The sequence below is a fragment of the Tasmannia lanceolata genome, unplaced genomic scaffold (assembly GCF_043159265.1).
Source record: "Tasmannia lanceolata isolate RefF3 unplaced genomic scaffold, GAP_Taslan_0.1 ptg000018l, whole genome shotgun sequence".
Classification (NCBI taxonomy): Eukaryota; Viridiplantae; Streptophyta; class Magnoliopsida; order Canellales; family Winteraceae; genus Tasmannia; species Tasmannia lanceolata.
In genome coordinates, this window is record NW_027518695.1 from 56209667 (window position 1) to 56231906 (window position 22240).

Sequence of the window (22240 nt, forward strand, 5' to 3'; positions counted from 1 at the left end):
AAAATACTCATGACTCAAAGAAACCAAGTGATATTAGTAGGAAAAGACTGTGGTACCCCTCCTATGACTTAATGTACTTAAAACACCCAAAAATCACTTAAAAATTTAAAATATGGGCCCTAAGGTTGTTACCATCATACTCCCCTGCTTGAAATGATTCAACCCCGTCAAATATAATGATTGGCATTTGGTATGAGAATTTATCCGGTTCTGATCCTCACATAATCTACAAACGATCAACCCTTCCAATGGAATAAGTATTTCCAACACACAAGATGCTTTGGGCAGTCATGTCGTCGGTTTGAAGGATTGTGATCACCATGTGTGCTTTCGAAGTATTCTGTATAATGTGTTAGCTTAGGCAGAAAGAAACTCAGGTCGGATGATTAGGATCATGGAGATCATTTTTCAAATAATTCCCTAGGTACAACGTATTTATGTCGTGGCTCAACACATGATGAAATGAATGGCTACTGATATTGTCACTCCCATGTTTTGATAATAACACGGACTCTTTTGTATTCTATTATGTAAACTGCGTTTTAGAAATACCAATTTTGGGTGTTTATTCTGATTATAGTAGTAACAGAAGCAATTCTTCGGGGGATAAATCATCAGTTGTCAACGAATCTTTGAATTTGGAGGGTCATGGTATGCAATGGAAGAATCTGATTAGTGTTTTTAAGAAGAGATCTATGAGAACGGGAAGGAATTTAAACAGAAAATTGGCTCGAATTCGCTGCGCCGAGGAAGGAAGGGAGTTTGGTGAGGATTTACACTAAGCCGTCTTGGAGGAGTTTTGATTATGAGGAGCTTGCTGTTGCTGCTGATAATTTCAGCTCTGGTAAGTGAAATTTTGTAGCTTTCTCTGCTTCTCTTTTTCTTTGTTCTTTCCTTTGTTTAACCTTCTTTCCAAAAAAAATAGTCAAACAGTCTAGGGGTGGAGGGTACAAAAACTGGGGGAGGGTTAGGGCTCTTCTTCAAGTGTGAAGTTACTATAATGCCCTTAAATTATTGGAAATTATCTAAGCCTTCCAACTCAAATGCTATTCCTAGATGGATTAAGGACACAAAAGTAAGCTAAGTTAGTAAAGACTAAAGAGGCAGTCTTAGATTACTAGCTAATAAACTTTATGGTTTAAGTGGACATCATTTATGAAGAAACTTAGTTCAAACTTAGTTGTATGATCGTGTGATCATATTTGGTGGTCATTAATATGGATGTGCCGGGATACAAAAATCACATTAATTGGATGGCTAGGATTTTGTACTCGGCGATAGGGGTGTGCACTATTCGGTTTTAACCGAACGAACCGAACGAACCGACCGAACCGAATTATGTTTCGGTTTCAGTTTCGGTTATTTTTATTTCGGTTTTGGTTTCGGTTTAAACAACAAATTATTCGGTTAGACCGAAAAACCGAATTGTATGGCATAAAATAATGCTCTTACCCCTAGCACCCCATTTTTTAATCTTACATACCATTTTATATATATATTTTCTTTCTTCTTTTTCTACTATAGAACTGACGAGAGTACACCATTTGTATATTATAAGTTATAACACCCCATTTTTTAATCTTGCATATTATTTTATATATATTCTTTGTGTCTTCTTTGTCAACTAAGACCTGACATCTGACATAGAGAGGATAGATACAAGAGAATTTGAAATTCAATCTATCTACTATGATAGTATAATAAGCGGGAAGGATTTTTTTTAGTGGTGACCGCTGGTGCGACGTGGCACTCCTCCCTCCACACACACAAGTATTACCAAATCCCTATTCCTACACAACTCTTCATGTATATTACGAAAGCCTTTATTCCCTCTCTATCTACACGACTCTTCATCCCCAAAAATCAGCCATTCCAAGTACTTTTATCATCATTTTTTCCTTTATTCCTACAAAACTCTTCATCTGTATTACCAAAGCCTTCCCTAAAAATCAGCCACAATCCCTTTAAAGATTTTTTCTTCCAATTCCAGGCGTCACTTTTCCTATTTTCTTTTCATCCTTTAAATCAACAACGATCAATTTTTCTTCTCTTCCGGCCAAGAATCATCATCTCCGGCGAGGCTTGCCGGAATCCGACTGGTCTTGTAATAAATACTTCAACTTGTTTTCTCATTCTCAACAATCTACAGAAACAAATTCAGTTTTAACCGAATTAACCGATTAACCGAATTACAAATTTAGTTTCGGTTAGGTTCAGTTAAATATAATTTCAGTTTCGGTTTCGGTTAACGATTTAAGCTAACCGAATTTATTTCGGTTATTAATTTTGGGGTTATTCGGTTCAGTTAAAACCGAATAAACACCCCTACTCGGCGAGTTTGTTATAACATAAGGGGTGCAACTTCAGCAGGGCTCAACTCGACCTCAATGGATTTAACCTTATTTTGGCTAGGGTTGGATTTGCATTTCCCCGGATTGTGTTGTGTTAGGGTTGAGAAAAGCCAACCCAATTTAATTTCAGGTCGGGCAAGGGTTGGGGCCTTAGGCAACCCTACTTGCCCGAACTCGTCTCCTTATGCCCTGTTTGTTTTAGATTACGACAACCGATTGTGAATCCAATACCAAATATTGGACTCAAATTTCCAATAATTGGCTTTGGACTCACAATAGGTCATCATAATCTTAAATGAACGGGGCCTTGATTTGGAATATCACGTTTGACGGGTTAGGGTAAGGTTGAGAGAAGGCGGCTTGGGTTAGGATTGACCCTCCTCGACCTAAGGCTAAGTTTAGGTTGTTTTAGGGTTGAACACTTTGAACCCGATCCAATTTACGGCTCTTTGTTCCTCAAACTTTTTTGGTGTCATTTCGGAAGAAGATTAAAGTAGATGGGCCATGTAAATGACCTTCAAATAGGCATTTAGAAAGGAAAAAACGAGACCAATACTGGCCTATATTCGTTAATTGGATTGTTAGGATTGTCTAATCAATATGTTTTGGCAGTTGTAAATTCAACCCCTCTTAGGATGAATTCACCCCGTATTTTTCAAAATGGATTGTACAGCGGTACAGCCCACAACATAGGATGATCCAAACCGCCCATTTCATGGGCCACAATGTAAATAGCTGTGCCCCAAAAATCATTTCCATAGGATGATTCTAACCCTCTGATCTAATGAGGGAATCACATTATGGAAACTTCTATAGATCGGTTAGTTGGGATAATCCGATGGAACTGATTTTTGGGGCACAACCTGTTTATGTTGCGGCCCATCAAATGGGCGATCCATCAAATGGGTGGTTTGGATCATCCTATGGTGTGGGCTGTACAGTCCATTTTGAAAAATATGGGGTGAATTGATCCTAGAAGGGGGTGAATTTATGACTGCCCTTTTAATATTACGGTTAACATCAATGGCTCTACATTCCTCGGGTTTTTCATTATTTCAATGAAGTTCTGGAGTAATTTTTGGAGAAGATAATATTAATGGAGTGGGCCAACAATTGTGGACCCCTCCAAAAAATCATGTTCACCTATCAAAGTTAGCGGCTCAAACGCCGTGAATCGCGGACTGCAAGAAGTTAGTTTGAAGATGGCATTTTGCAGTTACTTTGTACACACTGTTCGAACACCATGGATCTTGTGATCAACGGTGGTCAAAGTAGGGGTGCAATTCGGGTCGGGTTCAACCTGAAAAAAAAAAAAATTTGGGTCGGGTTGAGTTTGGGCCGGGGTCGGGGTCGGGGTCGGGTTGAGTTTTCCCAACCCGGGTTGAGCTCGGGTCGGGTTCAGGTTGAGGGTTTCGGCAACTCGATCTGAGTTTAGCCGACATTTTTTATGAATTTTTTCTAAGCTTAAATATTCGGGTTCGGTTGAACTCGGGTTGGGTTGAACCTTGTCAGGTAGGAAATCAGGTCGGGTCGGGTTCAGGTTGGAAAAAAGGATTCTTGGGGTCGGGTCGGGTTGGGTTGGCCTCAACCGGACGCAACCCGACCCATGTTGCACCCTTAGGTCAAAGAAACAGAATTTTCTTGTGTCCTTTTCGACAGGAACCTTATAGTTTTGAGGATTTTATGAGAACTACGTGAAATTCTGAAATTTTTCTTCATGCATTCCCATTGGTGGATGCGGTGGGACCTATCTCTTGGGTTTAGATGTACTCTTATGGAGTACTTGAAGATTGAGGAAAAACCTTACCCATCATGGGCACTGGTGTTTTGTATTTAATAATATAGTAAACCCAATAGGGTGATTACAAATGGAATTTACAGATTAATTACAACAGATAATTAATATAACTTACTTATTCTTTCCAACTATGGTTGGTTGAGGATGGGTGATGTGTATACGGATAACCCTCACAGGAGTGGTGAATCCGGAGAATCCTCACAAGAGTGGTATCTTATCATCTCTTATCATCCCCCGCGAGGTTATCGGGACCTCTAGAAGCGGGCACAAGAAGCTTGGAATGTAGCCATTGAAAACGTTGATTTGGCAGTCCCTTAGTGAATATGTCAGCCAGTTGGTGCTCTGTAGGAGTATAACGAACAATGAGAGAGCCATCAGTAACACGATCCCGTATGAATGATAGTCAATGTCGATGTGCTTTGTCCGAGTGTGAAGTATTGGATTGATAGTGAGATGCGTGGCATTGATATTATCACAAAGAAGTAAGGAAGGTGATGAAGGTGGCACTCCAAGATCACGTAGGAGATATTTCAACCAAGTTATTTCAGCCGAACAAACTGCAAGAGCACGGTATTCAGCCTTTGTACTTGAGTGAGAAACCGTTGGTTGTTTCTTGGAGCACCAAGATACCAAATGCGGACCAAGAAATATACAACAACCAGTCGTGGATCAACGATCATCTCGATTACCTGCCCAATCGGCATCAGAGTATGCTCATATATGAAGATCGAAAGAACAAGGAAGGCATATCCCATAGCCAAGTGTTCCTTTTAAGTAACGAAGAATTCGCTTAACTGCTATCATGTGAGTGGTGGTAGGTGCATGCATAAATTGACAGGCTTGATTTACAGCATAGGTAATATCAGGCCTTGTAAGAGTTAGATATTGTAGTGCCCCAACAATACTACGATAAAGTGCAACTTTAGAAATAGAAGTACCATCATGAGCTGAAAGCTTGGAACCAGAAGAGACAGGCGTGGAGATAGGTTTTGAACCAAGCATGGATGCACGATTAAGCAGATCAAGTGTGTACTTGGTCTGAGTCATGATTAGTTGAGATGGAGAGCGTTGAACCTCAACTCAAAGGAAGAAATGCAAAGGACCGAGATCCTTCATATCAAAGTGATGATAAAGGCATCTGAGAAAGGTTGATAAAAGAGTAGAGGACGAGCCAGTGATGATGATGTCATCCACATAGAGGAAAAGGATAATAATTCCATGAGATGAGTGATGCACAAACATAGAGCAATCAGCTTTACTTTGGGTAATTCCTTGTCAAAACAGTGCTATGGTAATGGTAAAGCGGTGAAACCAGGCTCGTGGGGCCTGTTTGAGGCCATATAAGGCTCGTTGAAGTCGACAGACATGATTAGGTCGAGATGGGTCGGTGAATCCAGGTGGTTGTTTCATATTATTGGTGCGAATAGGGAAAATAAAAAATGAAAACTGCAATAGTATGATCTTAAAGAAAGATGGAAATACCAAATAGAGAATAGATAATCCTCAATATTTGTAGAGCTACTGTACATCCTCGAACGCTTCGCTTAAGACGTTATTCGGCCCTATTCCGGTGCAAGGATCTGACGACCGAATCGTCTCCAGGAACAACAACTAAGTGTTGGTGTGCACCTACCAAACACTTTGAAGGCAAAGCTTTGAGTCTCTCTAGTTAAGCAAATCGGGCTCTACAAAAACACTTTGAGGCTTCTTGTGAAGATCTTAATCTCACACCAAAATATGGGACACACCCTTGGTTGGCTTTCCTTTCACACACCACAACAATGGTGTAGTGCCTTTTCCTTCTCTCTTTTCTCTTTGATAGAAAAGCTGTACTTTTTCTTCTCTCTTTTTTGAAGCTAGCCAAGAGTCTCTTCATTATTTTGGAATCACCCTTAATGAGAGAACTAAAGGCATTCAACTAAAAATGAGAAAACCAAAGAGCCACCATAAATGGAATACAAAGAGTCACTAAGAAAGGCCCACTCTTTTGTCCTTTTGTGCATGACTTTTGGAGTACCAAGGAATATGAAAAGCCACCTTAAAGCCTCAGCTCAATTATGGAATATTTGAAACTTAGATTTTTTTTTTAATAAAAAATCCAACACATATATACGACTTCATTAAGATATCCATGCAGGAACACATTTTGACGTCCAATTGACGAATAGACCAACCGTGATTGACAGCCAATGCAAGGATGGTGTAGATAGTAGTGGGCTTGACGACGGGACTAAAAGTTTCACCGTAGTCGACCCCAGTTTGCTGATTGAACCCTTTTGCAACAAGCCTGGCTTTATGGCGTTCAATGGACCTATCAGACTTACGCTTGAGACGAAAAACCCATTTGCATCCGACCACATTGTAGGATGGATGATTCGGCACAAGTGCCCATGTATTGTTCTTGCAGAGTGCATTGTATTCATCTATCATTCCAGCACGCCATTGGGTTAGTTTGACAGCTTGAGTATAACAAGTTGGTTCTAAGGTAGCAGCGAGAGCCATGTAACATGAAGGAATGGGATGACGAGTTGCCATTAAGACCTTAGGATGCCTGGTTCCATCTTGAAGCCTAGTCACCATATGGTGTCGTCTTAGTGGAGTTGAAGGGGGTAGGGGAGTGGAGGGTATTGGGTCTAATGTGGTCGAGATAGTGGGCTCCATGGGAGTGTCGGTTGTTGTGGATCTGGTTCAGAACTAATTTCAGGTTGAGTAGCCATAGGTAGAGAATCTGATTCTTGAATAGCTACTTCTGGAGAAGTGTTTGGTTGAGAAGAATTAGGGACATGAATTGATATGGAAGGTGATGATGAGGGTACATGATGCTCAAGATATATCCATTGTTGGATATCAGTAGATGAGGTCGGCATCACAGGGCCAGATTGCATTCCTGCAAAGGGAAATAAAGTCTCATAAAAAACTTTGTGACGAGAAACATATGTTCGACCAGTGGATGGATCCAAGCATTTGTAGCCCTTGTGGTGTTCAGCATAGCCAATGAATACACATGGCTTAGTTCTAGTCTCAAGTTTATCGTCATTGAATGGCCGTAAATATGGAAAGCATCTACTACCAAAAGCCTTCAAAAGTGAATAGTTAGGAGGCTTTCCATACATGATTTCATATGGGAATTTCTTTCTCAAGATGGGAGAAGGTAGGCGATTTATCAAATACACACTTGTTTGAAAGGCATCCAACCAAAAGGATTTGATCCAACAGGGCTATTCCCATTTCAGTGATATGTCTATGTTTGCGTTCTGCAACACCATTTTGTTCTGGTGTTGCAGGGAATGAAAACGTTGATAAATACCACAATGATCTAAGTAAGCAGAGAAGGACCCAGTAAATTCACCACCATGGTCTGCTTGAAATGCTTTAATAGTTCTTCCAAAATAGTTTTCAACCAAACGTTTAAAAGAGACAAAAGCATCCAAAGCATTATTTTTCTTAGTAAGAGGCATGATCCAACTAAACCTTGAATAATCATCAACAATTAAGAAATAATAACGATGTCCATGACGTGATAAAGTAGGTGATGGACCCCACAAATCAGAATGCAACAAATCTAATGGTCCATTAGAAAAGGATTCAGAAGCACTAAATGAAAGCCGTCTACTCTTCCCAGCTTGACAACTAGGGCAAATATTTATTTGCTTCCTAAAACCAGAAATATAAATGCTACCATTTTTTATGAGAGATCCCATGACACCATTATTCGGATGACCAAGTCTCATGTGCCAAACCTCACGTTATGCTGTTGGTGTAGTTACTCCCATAGCCAAACCTGAAATTTGTCCTCGATCTTCATGCAGTGGTACGATCGGATATAGCCCATTTTTACTTGTTCCTTCGAGCAAGATTCTGCCGGTCTTCTTTCGGTCCTTCACATAGAATCCATTTCCATAAAAGATGAAGAAGCAATCATTATCTTGAGTATATTGTCCAACTGATAATAAATTTTTGCAAAGTTGAGGGACATGTAGAACATTTTTAAGATGAAGATGACCAGACTTAGTGTTTAGAGAGAGATTACCAGTTTCATTGATTGGGAGATTCATACCATTACCAACAAGTACTTGATCATTCCCATTAAACTTCATGCGATTGGTGAGGCCAAAGTTCTCCATTGTCATGTGATTTGAAGCTCTTGTATCAGGATACCAAATTTCATCAAGAGGCGAGTTCATGTGGAGACCAGCAAATGAGTGTGCCAAATCATCTGGTTGGTAACGTTTCCAATAGGTTGTTGCTTCATGCCCTTGTTGGCCACAGATTTGGCAAGGGGTATTGGTTGAGAGTTTTGTATCCATAGATATATGTAACGATTTCGGTCATTCCTGTTGTCACTTCCAAGTCCATTGTTAAAGTGGAATTTTTGTTGGTTATCACCATTAGTATTGGAACGACCAAAATTTTGGTTGCCTCTTTTTGGATTAAATTTGCCACGACCTCTTGCAGAGAGAAAGGCAGTGCGCTCAATATGTTGGTTGGCATGATATTCTTCAAGACGACATTCTTGAGCATATAGCATTTCAATTCATTTAAAAAAAGAGGGTAAACCATCTGACTTGGTGAATAGAGAAGTGAAAATGATTCATAGTCGGCCGGAAGACCGCAAAGAGTGTAAGATACAAGTTCTTTTTGAGGCATTGGATTTTGTACTGCAGCTAGTTGATCAGCGATTCCTTTGATTTGGTTTACGTATTCCGGAATGGAGCTACTCCCCTTTTTGATATTTCGGAGCTTTGTTCAGAGTTGATCAATGCGAGCTTCGGATTGAGACGCATACGCGAGAGAATTCCAAACTTTTTGTGAAGTAGTGAGATCACCCACTTGAGCCAGCATTGGCTCTGTCAATGTTGCAAAAAGCCAACTTATAAGAAGCTGATCTGTGAGTACGCAATCATCATAATCTGGATTATCGACCGTGGTAACAGTAGATGTTTTCTCATTCGTAACTTCTAGAAATGGCGGAGGTGCTGGATAAGAACCATCTACATATTTGTAGAGCTTCTGTGATTTGAGTATGGGTATCATTTGACGGTGCCATAATAGGTAATTTTCTGAAGTGAGTTTGATGGAAACAAGGTGGGAAAGAAGTTGGAAATTAGGAAGAGAGTTGCTGGATTTAGAACTGGAGGAGGTGGTGTCAATCGATTTTGACATAGTGAAGAAGAAAGAGGACTTTGGAGAGAGATTTGGCAAATGAACTAGAGGAGGTTTGACCAAAAGGAGGAAGGATTGAGTCTACTGGAGCAGAAAGGAGGAAGGATTGAGGCTACCGGGGCAAATCCCGTAGGCTTTGATACCATGAAGATTACGGAAAAACCTTACCCATCGTGGGCAGTGGTGTTTTGTATTTAATAATATAGTAAACCCAATGGGGTGATTACAAATGGAATTTACAGATTAATTACAACAGATAATTAAATATAACATACTTATCCTTTCCAACTATTGTTGGTTAAGGATGGGTGATGTGTATACGGATAACCCTCACAGGAGTGGTGAATCCGGAGAATCCTCACAAGAGTGGTATATATCTTAAAGATTATGAACCTCAGGTATTATTTCATCCATAAAGCTTTTTTAACAAGGGAATTGCTAGCGTCCATCGCAAAAGACACGCCGCACGTCAGACCAGCCACCTCGTGAATGGAGAGAAAAGCTGTTGTCCTCATTCACGAGGTGGCTGGTCTGACACGCAACAAACCAGTCGTGAAATTCCTTGTGCGATGGACCCTAGACTAATGAGACTGGTCGACTAGTAAATAATGTTGTCATCCTTATATTGAAGACCAAGAAGGGATAGACCACCTTAATAAACAAGGGGGCAATTAGGAGTTAAAGCGGGTCAAATAAAAAAATGGTACCGATATTGGATCTAGGATTCTTGTTAGTGGGTCCGTATGTAGGGACCGATGGACTACCGTATTCAACCCGGAACTAGTGGAAAAGACCTTGCCGATATTTTATTTTAAGGAACGGATAGACTACCTTAATCAATGAAGGGTCGATCAGCAGTTATAACGGGGTAATTAGAAAATGTTGTTGTTTTGGATCTAGGGTTTCCATTAGTGGGCCCATTTGAAGGAAAAAATAGTAGAACGGCAATATTAAATTGCATGCCGTTTTTTTTAAGTAATGTCATGCATTTAAATAACGGCAACGTATAATGACAACGTTGCCCATTTGCTCCTGAGTGAAACAATAGGAGAACGGCAACGCTATTTAACATATCGGCAGCGTCTTTTCCAGCGTCTCGGCAATGTTTCCGTTCTACTACGTTGAATAACGGCAACGTTCTACTTTAAAACTAAAAATGTTCAAATGCATGATGTTCCTTCAATCTACCGGCGTCTCATATAATAATGGGGGACACAATATGTATTAAATGCAAGCAGAATTTTCCAATAAGAAATATTAAAATATTGAAAAAGGGAAGCTGCAAAGAGAATCATGGAAGTGTACTCTATCTGGACTCTGATGGTGCCAGAAAAGGCAATAGGGTGCCTTTTCCTCCACTTTTTGAAGAACCGTGTGTGTTTTGCTGATAAAAGCAAGACTGCCCTCCTCATGTAGATAGTTGCAATAAAAATCCGCATGTCGTGTGTTTCTCTATGTTGCTGCTCTCTGACGCAAAGACCTCCCGAGAAATGCCTTTTGCGATGGACCTAGCTAGCAAATCCCTATGAAGATATCTGGAATATGTTTTCAAACTCTCTAAAATTTTTGGATTTTGTCTTTTTATAAAAAAAAAACAAAATAACACGGAATTTTGAATTTTATAGATTCTGTTTGTTGTCCTAATTTTGTACATAAATTTTATGTAAAAAATGGAAGGGCCCGTAGTACTTATAGGTAGGTTGTTGTCCTCTCTCACCAATACAACCACCTAAGCACCAGCACCATAAATGGAAGGGCTTGTAGTAGATCCAATATTAGCAAGAACAGCATGAAGAGTTTCACCTTTAATGCGCATTAGTCAAGTTCTGCCCATGGTCCTAAGAAATCTTGCTCAACTGATTAATGCCTCCATTTGAATCCAAACTCAAAACCGTTAGCATCTAGACACATTACTAGGATCCACGGTCATAATATCTGAAAGGATTTCCGATAAGATCTAGACACTAATACGAACACGTGGGATGGTCTTAAAACCAATTTTTTTATACTATTTTATGAACAAAATACCTTCCAATTTTTTATAACTATGTTTTATTTAAGGACTATTTAGTCTATTTTAGTAATAACAAGAGAGGGCAGGCCTTGGCGCAATGGTAAGGTTTCTCCATTGTGACATGGTGGTCACGGCTTCGAGTCACGGAAACAGCCTCCTGGCAAAGCAGGGGTAAGGCTGTGTTAATCTAGCCCTCCGCAGACCAACAATGGTGGGAGCCTCGAGCACTGGGCCACCGTTTTTTAGTAATAACAAGCCTTAGGCATTTAAGTATTTTGCCATTCACCCCTCTCAAGTCTCAAACTCTCTTTACGTCCTTTCCCAATCATTGACCCTATGTCCCTATACCATTGTGCCACTGGCTCGCCCTCGTCATTGTTGCTCGCCCTTGCCCATTTGAACCATGTACAATGTAAGACCCACTAGGACACTTTGATGGACGGTCCCATGTGAAATTGATCGTGACCGAGACACGGGAAGTAGAATATGACAAACACATTGGATGTGAAAAACACATTGGATCTAATCCAATCGATACGGGATTTGAATGGATCGTGTATAGGAGTTAGGACATATGTGGATCCAAGGGATTTGATTGGATCGTGATTAGGACATATGTGGATCCGATATCCAAAGTGGATCTGTTGGCACCCGTAGTTAACTTGTGATAGTAAGTTCCACCTAACTTGTGATAGTAAGTTCCACCCGTGGTTTTAAGAATTCTGTGAGACTAATCCCTATTGTAAAACAACATGCGCAAGACAAAGTAGTTGATACCAATTTTGATTGATCTGAACCACCCACTTGATAATCCTCTTTTAGATCTCGTATTGTCCGAAAATCATGCCATTTATACAAGCCAAATAGGAAGTAATTGTTACTGTAAGATGGGAATGCGTCATTGGTGTGGTTTTTATCCAAAGCAATTCCTATAAAATGAATGGTTCAGATCAATCCAAGGTGGTTCACGCTCTGCTCTTGGGCATATCTTGGAAATAAATACAATTTTCTGTTCACTGTGCCGGCTGATAAAATGACTGGTTTAGATTACATCACTAGGCTGATAAAATGAATGGTTTGACCACATCTCCAGGGTCATAAACTGAATGGCTAGGATCATCTAATATCATGTGGGTGGGTACAAATTATGCTTCTAATGTCCTCTTACTAAGCCTTCTAATGGAATATGAATTAGGGCATTTTCTAACTACTACTCATTCTTTCTCCAAAAAAGTTTGGAAGAGGTAAACCCTAACCCTAACTAGGGATTTCTTAATTGAAATTCAGTACTTTTGGATGGGTGCTTGGAATTACATAATCAGATTCAATTCTTTTGACTTCTAAGTTCTAACCGAAGCAAAAATATGGTGAGGTTGGTTGGATTCAAACTGCATATCTACTTTAGTTCACCCACTGTCTTTCCACTCTTTTTTCTACAATACTTTTGCTTATTAGTGTTTGAGAAGATAGGGTTCCTAAGATGGTTGAAGAGAAATTGAGAGGCAATAGTAGTAGTTATATGTAAACTATTAAGAAGTGAGAGTCGTAAGAGGATAAGAAATACTTGTGCAAATTAAAAATGGGCAATAATATCCCCATTCCCTTGATATGGCAATCCTTTTGAGTGATAAATCGACTCCCAAATATGATAAATCGACTCCCCATGTGTCTTTCTCTCTCCTCTGGGTTAGGGAGAGAGAGGAGAGAGATAGACACTTGGGGAGTCGATTTATCATTTTGGGGGGTCGATTTATCACTGCTCTTTTTTAATACTTGTAAGCTCTACCAGGATTGAGAAATACTTGCGCAAATTTATATGAGGGAAGTAAAATTTAAATAAGGGAAGTGATATATCCTCCCCCTTTGATTACTTGGGACACCGAGCAACAGTGTATCAGTGGCTGCATAGGGGTTGATGTACTTCACGTCAGAAGGATTCAATGGGCCTAGATTGTCACGTACAGTGCTGCTAGGTGTCCCAAGTAATCAAAAGGGGCAGATATATCACTTCCCTTATATACCCCCTTTTTTTAATATGGGACTCCTTTATTAAGCACATTTTTTTATTGGCTGTTAATATGTTTTTGTTAATTGGAACTGCCTTTAATAACTAGTTAGAAAATAGGAGATTTTATGTGGTGAGCGTGCGTGAAGTCCAGTATTATTCAAAAATTAATGATCCAAACCGTTCATTTGTTGGGCCGGCCACAGCATAAATAGGTTGTACCCCATAGATCATCCTATGGAAATTATCTACAGGGTGCTGCATATTTACGATGTGGCCCGACAAATGAACGGTTTAGTCATCCTATGTAGTGAATGGTTTCGATCATCTTGTACTTTCGAAAAAAATATTGGATTTCACGCGCTGTGTGGTGCTGCTACATGTCCGCCCCTCCTCTATCCCGCAATTTTAAAAAGTCTAAATTCCAAAAGACTTTAATAAAAAAGCAGCCCCTCCTTTATACATTTTTAAAGAAGAAAAGTACGGAATGCGGGCTTATATTTGGAGTGATTATGTATTGCGGGCACCTTTTAAAACAAGAACAAAAAACAGGCTAATCTTCAAAATCAGATTGGAAAATGACCCTGGTACTCTTCTGACATCGACAGAAACGCCATTCAACTTCCTTTTTCATTACTGCCCATTAAATTGGCGCTTCACGAGGCTTCTTTTGGTTTGTATGACCGCGTATTTGAACCGAAAGAACCTTGGGTTCGTTTCTATCTTGGCCGTCGGAAATAACTAGAGACGGATGGATGCTTGACACGTGTTGAAAAACTTTTTGGACGTTGACAACCCAAAGTCAATCATTATCTTTTCTCACTTCTCTTTTGGCTTATAACGGTAATGTTATTGAATACGTCTCTTTTGGCTTTGGGTTCGTTTCTATCTTTTCACTTCTCTTTTGGTCCTCACTTCTGTTTTGGTTTATAACGGTAACATTATTGAATACGCCTCTTTTGGCTTAGAACTCCGACGTTATTGAATATTTTATTATTTCTCATGTCTCTTTTGGCTGAGAACGCCACCCGATTCAGGAGTACACCGCCGGAATATTAAGAGGTGCGCCGACGAAATGGGGTGTACGCCGGCTGAAATAAAGGGGTACGCAGAAAGCGTAAATAATGGGTAAGCTGGCGTAAATAATGAGGACCAAAAGATAAGGGAAATGATTCTAAGCCAAAAGAGAAATAGGGTGTACTCCGGCAGAATTCATGGGTACGCCAGCGGAAATAATGGGTATGCTGGCGAAAATAATGGGTATGCTGGCGAAAATAATGGGGTACGCTGGCTGAAAGCGTACATAATGAGGTAAGCCGGCGTAAATAATGAGGACCAAAAGAGAAGGAAAAAGATTCTAAGCCAAAAGAGAAATAGGGTGTACGCCGGCGGAAGATATGGGGTACACCGGCGTAAATAATGGGGTAAGTCGGTGTAAATAATGAGGACCAAAAGAGAAGGAAAAAGATTCTAAGCCAAAAGAGAAATAGGGTGTACACCGGCGGAGTTCATGGGTACGCCTGCGGAAATAATGGGTACGCTTGCGGAAAGCGTAAATAATGAGGTAAGACGGTGTAAATAATGAGGACCAAAAGAGAAGAGAAAAGATTCTAAGCCAAAAGAGAAATAATGAGGTAAGTCGGCGTAAATAATGACGACCAAAAGAGAAGGGAAAAGATTCTAAGCCAAAAGAGAAATAATGGGTACGCCGGCGGAAAGCGTAAATAATGAGGTAAGCCGGCGTAAATAATGAGGACCAAAAGAGAAGGGAAAAGATTCTAAGCCAAAAGAGAAATAGGGGGTACGCCGGCGGAAATAATGGGATACGCCGGCGTAAATAATGGGGTAAGTCGGCGTAAATAATGAGAACCAAAAGAGAAGGGAAAAGATTCTAAGCCAAAAAGAGAAATAATGGGTACGCCGGCGGAAAGCGTAAATAATGGGGTAAGCCGGCGTAAATAATGAGGACCAAAAGAGAAGGGAAAAGATTCTAAGCCAAAAGAGAAACAATAGGTACCCGGAGGAAATAATGGGTACGTCGGCGGAAATAATGGGATACGCCGGCGTAAATAATGGGGTAAGTCGGCGTAAATAATGAGGACCAAAAGAGAAGGGAAAAGATTCTAAGCCAAAAAGAGAAATAATGGGTACGCCGGCGGAAAGCGTAAATAATGGGGTAAGCCGGCGTAAATAATGAGGACCAAAAGAGAATGGAAAAGATTCTAAGCCAAAAGAGAAATAATGGGTACCCGGAGGAAATAATGGGTACGCCGGCATAAATAATGGGGTACGCCGGCGGAAATAGGGTGTAAGCGGAAATAGGGTGTATGCCGGCGGGATTCATGGGTACGCCAGCGTAATTAATGGGTAAGCCGGCATTAAATAATGGGCTAAGCCGGCATTAATAATGAGGACCAAAAGAGAAGGGAAAATATTCTAAGCCAAAAGAGATGTATTCAATAACGTTACCGTTCTAAGCCCAAAGAGAAGTGAGAAAAGGTAACGCTGCTCAGTAAAGTATTCAATAATGTTAACGTTCCAAAAAGTTTAAGTTTTCCAACACGTGTCAAGCATCCATCCGTCTCTAGTTATTTCCGACGGCCAAGATAGAAACGAACCCAAGGTTCTTTCGGTTCAAATACCCATTCAAACGAACCAAAAGAATCCTCGTGAAGTGTGCCAATTTAATAGGCAGTAATGAAAAATGAGGACTTTGTCAATGTCAGAAGGGTGTGAGGGTCTTTTGACCACCCAATTTTGAAGATTAGCCCGTTTTTTATTCTTATTTTAAAAGGTGCCCGCAATCCATAATTACTCGAAACATCAGCCCCCATTCTGTACTTTTCTCTTTTTAAAGCTCATATCTCTCTCTTATTACAAATTGCACCGTGTCCAAAGCCTAAGAATAAAGAAAATCGTTTCTTATTCCAAGTCACCTCATCAATCTCTTGTTTGCCAAATCATCCACTAAATACTACTTTTAATTTCCTCATATTAATTACTTTTTCAGCTATTTTCTCTTTTGGTTAGTGGTACATCTGCTGCTTAAATACGAGCGAACATCTGTTGCTTATCTCAAAATCGTTTCACATTCTCATTCCTCTCCACCATCCGATACTTCCATACCATTTATGTTGATGAAAAACAATTAATGGCGATGGCTGTCTCGTAGCCGTAGGTAATTTTAAAGGCCACCCTTCCTCCCGCGGCCCTTCGTCTAGCATGACCCTTGGTCTTTGTAACGCCCGAGCCTTCTTCTCTAAAATGAACAAGCATTTATCTTCTAAGGATTCCAAGTAAGTTTTTTCTCTTTTTTATCTCGCCATCTTCTCTCTTTCAACAGCAGCCGTAGTTGCAGATTTATCCTCCTTTTTTTATTTTCAGTTCTCGGGTTTGCCGGTGAAAGATCAGATCAATCAAGGACCCTCCTTTGTCAACAAACTGTAATGTTGCTGCTATTCCGTAGATGATCGGTCCTCCATCGCCAGATGCTTACCAGTCAGTGCTGAAAATCTTTCATCTGATTCCTGTGATGCTGACCAGACATGATCTTTGGATTACTTATCTGAACATTGGCAAGAAGGTATTATCGTCGTCTTCTAATCAGCTCCATCAGGCTTCTCTAATCCAATTCTCTTTTCTTCCTGACTTTTGGTACTCTACTTTCTTTGGGTGTATCTTCATAGCTTCACTAACCCAGATTTTCGTTTCGGGATGGGTAATCTTACATAGTGAACGCTTCAAAAGGGCATCTTTCTAATGCATTTAAAGTATAAAAGGGCATCTTTCTAATGCAATTAAAGTATGGGTATGCCCAAATATGTCAGAACTTCAATTGTTTCCTTTTTTTTTAAATCATAAAATGAGATGCTTTCATTTTAGAGATTTTGTATTTAGCAATGGTTAATATGGAAGGGTGCTTAAATTTGCCTTGTTAGGCTCACAATTGCTTCCTAAAATCCAAAATTAGTTGTTTGAACCATAGTTCAAATTAAAATAAAATATGGAAATCAAATTGGTATATCACTCGATATTTGATGTATGAGTTATTATATGATGTTCGTCTGTAGCTGCCTACAACTTAAGAAACATGCTAGGCTCACAGTTTTGCTTACATGGTAAGAGATTGTACAATAGGACCCAAATAAACAGGTTTTGCAACTTTTAAATAAACTCGGAACATGTAAGTTATTCTATTTCCATACAAAAATCACGAAAAAGAGAACTAAATCAGGAAAAAAGCGTCGAAACATCACAAAAATGTAAAGGATACTGTCATGATGTGTTAAATATAATGGAAGCATTGCCTTAATGATGAACCCCGCTGAAATGTGACAAGAGGTAGCCCAATATTTGAGGATAGTGAACTAAGTATATTTGGAAGTCAATTGAGATGGCCATCTATATAAAAAATATATTACTTGGAAAAATCAAATAAATATGACAAAACATGATCAATGGTTCGTTGAAATTGGGAATTAGGCTTTAGATGATGTTATTACTCATTGCAACACGTTGTTGTTCTCTTTTCTAGAAAAGCATGGAGGTTTAGCCCCTCTCTCTCATCTAAGAGGATGCCCATGCATGGTGTGTTCACTGAGAAGGAAATTGTATTATTTTGATACTAAGTGGGATACTTATGATGGGTTTGAGTTTTCATTTGGGATGCTTAAGGGTGCTATTTGTTTGTATTATTCTTATGCCTTTTTCTTATTTTTCTAAGAGAGGGAGATTTGTGAAGAAAAGGATGAAAGATAGTTAATTTGATTTTTCGTATTGTTTTTCTTAGTTTGTGACTGAGTGGCCAATTATGGTCAAATTCCTTTTTTTGTAGTTTGTGACGGGATTTTTATGCAATACTATTTCATTTTGGAAGAGGATTTGTTTGAACATGACTTTAAGTTAATTAATTGATGTGAAACTCGATTAGATATGAAATTCTTCATTGTGGATGATAAGTGGTCTTTTTATCATTCAAAAACATGCTACAACCATACAACATTATCACTTATTTCATAAGGGATACATATCTATGCATGTTTTGTTTTTGATAAATAGATATCTATGGATGTGTAGTCTCTCTATCTTTTCATTCTTTGTTTTTCTTTGTTTTTTGTTTCCATTTTATCAACATTTTTGTTTTCTCCTTCCTTTATTACAGATACATGTATACCGTTTCCTGCGAAGCTATTTGAAAAAAGGAGAGGATTTGCTAATATTCCTTGTATTTATCCCAACATTAATCACTTTGCATGAGGGATACATATCTATGCAGATTATGTTGGAAATTTATAATGCTTTTGGTCTAAAGATATATTTTTCGTTCGCACTCTTTTTTTTTGTTCATTTGATTCTTTGTTTTGGATCTTCAACTACTTGTATATAATAGCCGAATGATATGAAGGAATAGATACTTTTTTTTCTCTGACGAAATATACTATTACATTCAATGAACAGTAACAGAAGCAAAAGCTTCTAAAACCCAGCAAACCAACCCCAACAGATCCTGGAGCTCAGTTCTTACAAAACCAAAAGCTCAGACCACAACCAAATTGAGACATGTCATTCGCCCCAAAGATGATCAAGGAAACAATCTGATAAAATTTGAAGAAGAAATCAAAAGGGATGCAAGAAAGTGGGAAAGCTGCCTTATTGGATACTTCCTAGGTCGAAGACCCTATTTTCTTCATCTGAGAGAAAATCTAATGAGAAAGTGGAAACTCAAAGGAGATTTAGCAACCTTCACTCTAAATAATGGATTTTACTTATTCAAATTTTCCAGCTCGGAAGATTTTGAAAACGTCCTGGAAATGGAAGACCACACATATGCGGGCAAGCTAATGATTCTCAGAAAAATTGACTGCAATAAATGCTCAAGAAAAATTGAACCTAACCTCTGTCCCAATATGGATTAAGTTCCCAGGGCTTACTCTGCAATTCTGGAGTGCCAATGGCCTTAGCAAAATTGCTAGTGCAATCGGGGTCCCTCTATACATGGACTCACAAACTTCGGAGGAGACAACGCTGAACTTTGTGAGATTATGCGTTGAGGTTGAGGCTGGTGCTTCGTACCCAGAGTTCATCCCAATACATACTCCCTATGGCATCCACAATCAACAGGTTCTGTATGAATGGAGACCCATAGCCTGTCAAAACTGCAAGATTTTCCGCCACACCACAGCTGCTTGCCCAATAGGAGAAAAAAAGAAAGATGATAAGGTAAGGCAAGAATGGAGACCCATTGTTTCAAAAAGCACCAACCCTGAGATAGAAGGGGAGGGAAATGCCCAAAATGAAGAGACTCAGTGTACCCCAACTATGGAAATTCCGGCTCCTTGTAACCTGGCTAGCTCTGTTTCTAAGCCCTTCCAAGATACCCCTTCTGACATTCTTTCTCCCAACCCTTATGCTGCTCTTGTCTTGGATGATCTAGAAGAGCCCGAATCTTCCCAACCTTCGCAAAACACTGAAATCATCTCCCCAACATCTCCTTTAGAATCATCAAAACCCATTTCAAACTCCAACCCGATCCCACAGAAAATTCAAAACCAGTCATCCCCTGACCCAACAAAACACATTTCAAACCCCAACCCGATCCCACAGAAAATTAAAAAACAGTCCTCCCCTGACCCAACAAATGACTTCAGTCAAGTCCCACAAAATTCTCTCAACTCAGGTCCCCAATGAATATTCTAGGAGCGTGGAATGTTAGAGGTTTGTGCTCTGATACAAAAAGGAAGGAAGTGAAACATTTCTTAACCTCAAATCGTATCCCCCTTCCTTGCCTAATGGAAACTAAAGCCAAGGTTGATAAATTGGCTGATTATGCAAAAGAAATCAATGATGAATGGGTTGCTCATGGTAACTATGATCATGTCAGTAAAGAAAGAATTTGGATCATGTGGGATCCATTCAAAGTTGCAGTTAATATTTTGCAGGAATCTAACCAGTTATTCACTATGAAATCCACCTGTTACAAATTAATCAGAAATTTCTTTTGACCTCGGTATATGGCCTTAACTATGGAGGTGCTAGAAGATCTCTCTGGGATGATTTAGAACAAATTGCTGGTTCTGTCACCTCCCCCTGGATTGTCCTAGGGGATTTCAATGCTACACGGTTTTCTGAGGAAAGAGTCGGAATGGCCTTTGTTTACCCTTCCTACATGGAAGAATTTAATAGTTGCATTGCCAACTGTTCTCTGGTGGATATGCAATCGGATGGTCAAAGTTTATCATGGAACAACAGGAGCTCAGAAGACAGGAAACTTGCTCGACTAGACAGAACTCTGGTAAATGACTCTTGGATCAGTGTATACCCTCTTTCTTACACAACATATAAACCTGCTGGCATTTTCTGATCACAATCCGATGGTTATCAGTTTTGAAAATCAAGTGAGGATGGGCCCAAGACCATTCTGATTCATGAATATGTGGCTAGAAGACACTTCCTTATATCCCGTTGTGGAAGAGGCCTGGAATATAAAGATTCTGGGAAATCCGATGTATAGGCTCCCTCAAAAACTTAAAGAAGTCAAAAGAAGAATAGAAATCTGGAACAAAAATGTTTTTGGCCGGATTGATGTTAAGCTTCCAATCATCAGATCCTCTCTCCACTCTGTCCAAGAAAAACTTGCCTATAATCCATCTGACAGAAATCTTATTCAGGAGGAAAACAAGCTGAGAGATGAGTTCTTCAGAGTTGCTCATTTGGAAGAAAATATGACTCGTCAGAAAGCCAGTGTTGATTGGTTGAATCTTGGAGATTCAAACTCCAGCTTTTTCCATTCAGCAATCAAGTCCAGACTACACAGAAACCACATCGTTTCCATGGAAAATACTCAAGGTACTACCACCAATGACCCTCATAAGATCTCTGAAATCCTTGTTGAACATTTCCACAAACTTCTCAACAATGGCAAATCTGGCTGCCCCCCTCTCCCTCATCCATCCAGCACCCTCACTTCTGATGAGGCAGCAATGCTTTCTGCACCTGTATCTTCGGAGGAAATCAAAAATGCAGTTTTCAGCACGAAGGGAGATAAAGCTTCTAGACCCGATGGATTTAATGGCCGATTCTTTCACAAGTTCTGGTACTTGGTTGGTTCTGAATTCTCTACTGCAATAAAAAACATTTTTGAAAAGAAAAAATGCTGAAGGAAATAAATGCAACATTTGTTGCGCTGATTCCAAAAGGAATTGATGCTACCTCCCCTGCAAAATTTAGACCCATTTCCTCATGTAATTTTGTTTACTAAACTATCACCAAAATTCTTGCCCTCAGATTGAAATTGGTGATAGGAAAACTTGTTAGCCCTTCTCAATCAGCTTTCATTCATGGTAGACAGATTCAAGAAAATATCCTTCTAACCCATGATTTGCTTCATAATTTCCATCATCCATCTAGAAAACCAAAAATGTGTCTCAAAATTGATTTGGCAAAAGCATTTGACAACGTAAATCGAGAAGCTTTGCTCTCTTTCATGTCCCTGCAAGGTTTTGACTAGACATGGTGTTCTTGGATTGATGAGTGCAGTAATACCCCCTCTTTCTCTATCCTTTTCAATGGCACTCCTCAGGGTCACTTGAAATCTACCATTGGTTTAAGACAAGGAGATCCCTTATCCCCCCTCTTATTCTACCTTGTAATGGAAATCCTATCCAGATTAATTGAATCAGCTATTATCCTTAAGAAAATCACCCCTGCTTTTTGCAAAGGAAATCTAACAATCTCCCACCTTCTTTTTGCCGATGACCTCATGATCTTTGCCTCTGCTGATGATCACTCAACCCAAGGCATCCTGGATTGTCTCCTTGATTTTGAAAATTGCACTGGCCTTAAAGCTAACCTTTCCAAAAGTGAAATTTTCTTTTCAGGTACCTTCTCCTGAGACAATCGAAGAATTACTC

General features: G+C 39.6%; 1 long non-coding RNA gene across 1 annotated transcript in view; it reads left to right on the plus strand.

Annotated features, from left to right (window-relative positions):
- The first annotated feature begins 685 nt into the window (after positions 1-685).
- Positions 686-22240, plus strand: part of LOC143851064 (uncharacterized) — a 66282-nt gene continuing 44727 nt past the window's right edge. The window contains exon 1 of the long non-coding RNA XR_013236201.1: positions 686-844. This is a non-coding gene — a long non-coding RNA (uncharacterized LOC143851064). The remainder of the gene's footprint in view (positions 845-22240) is intronic.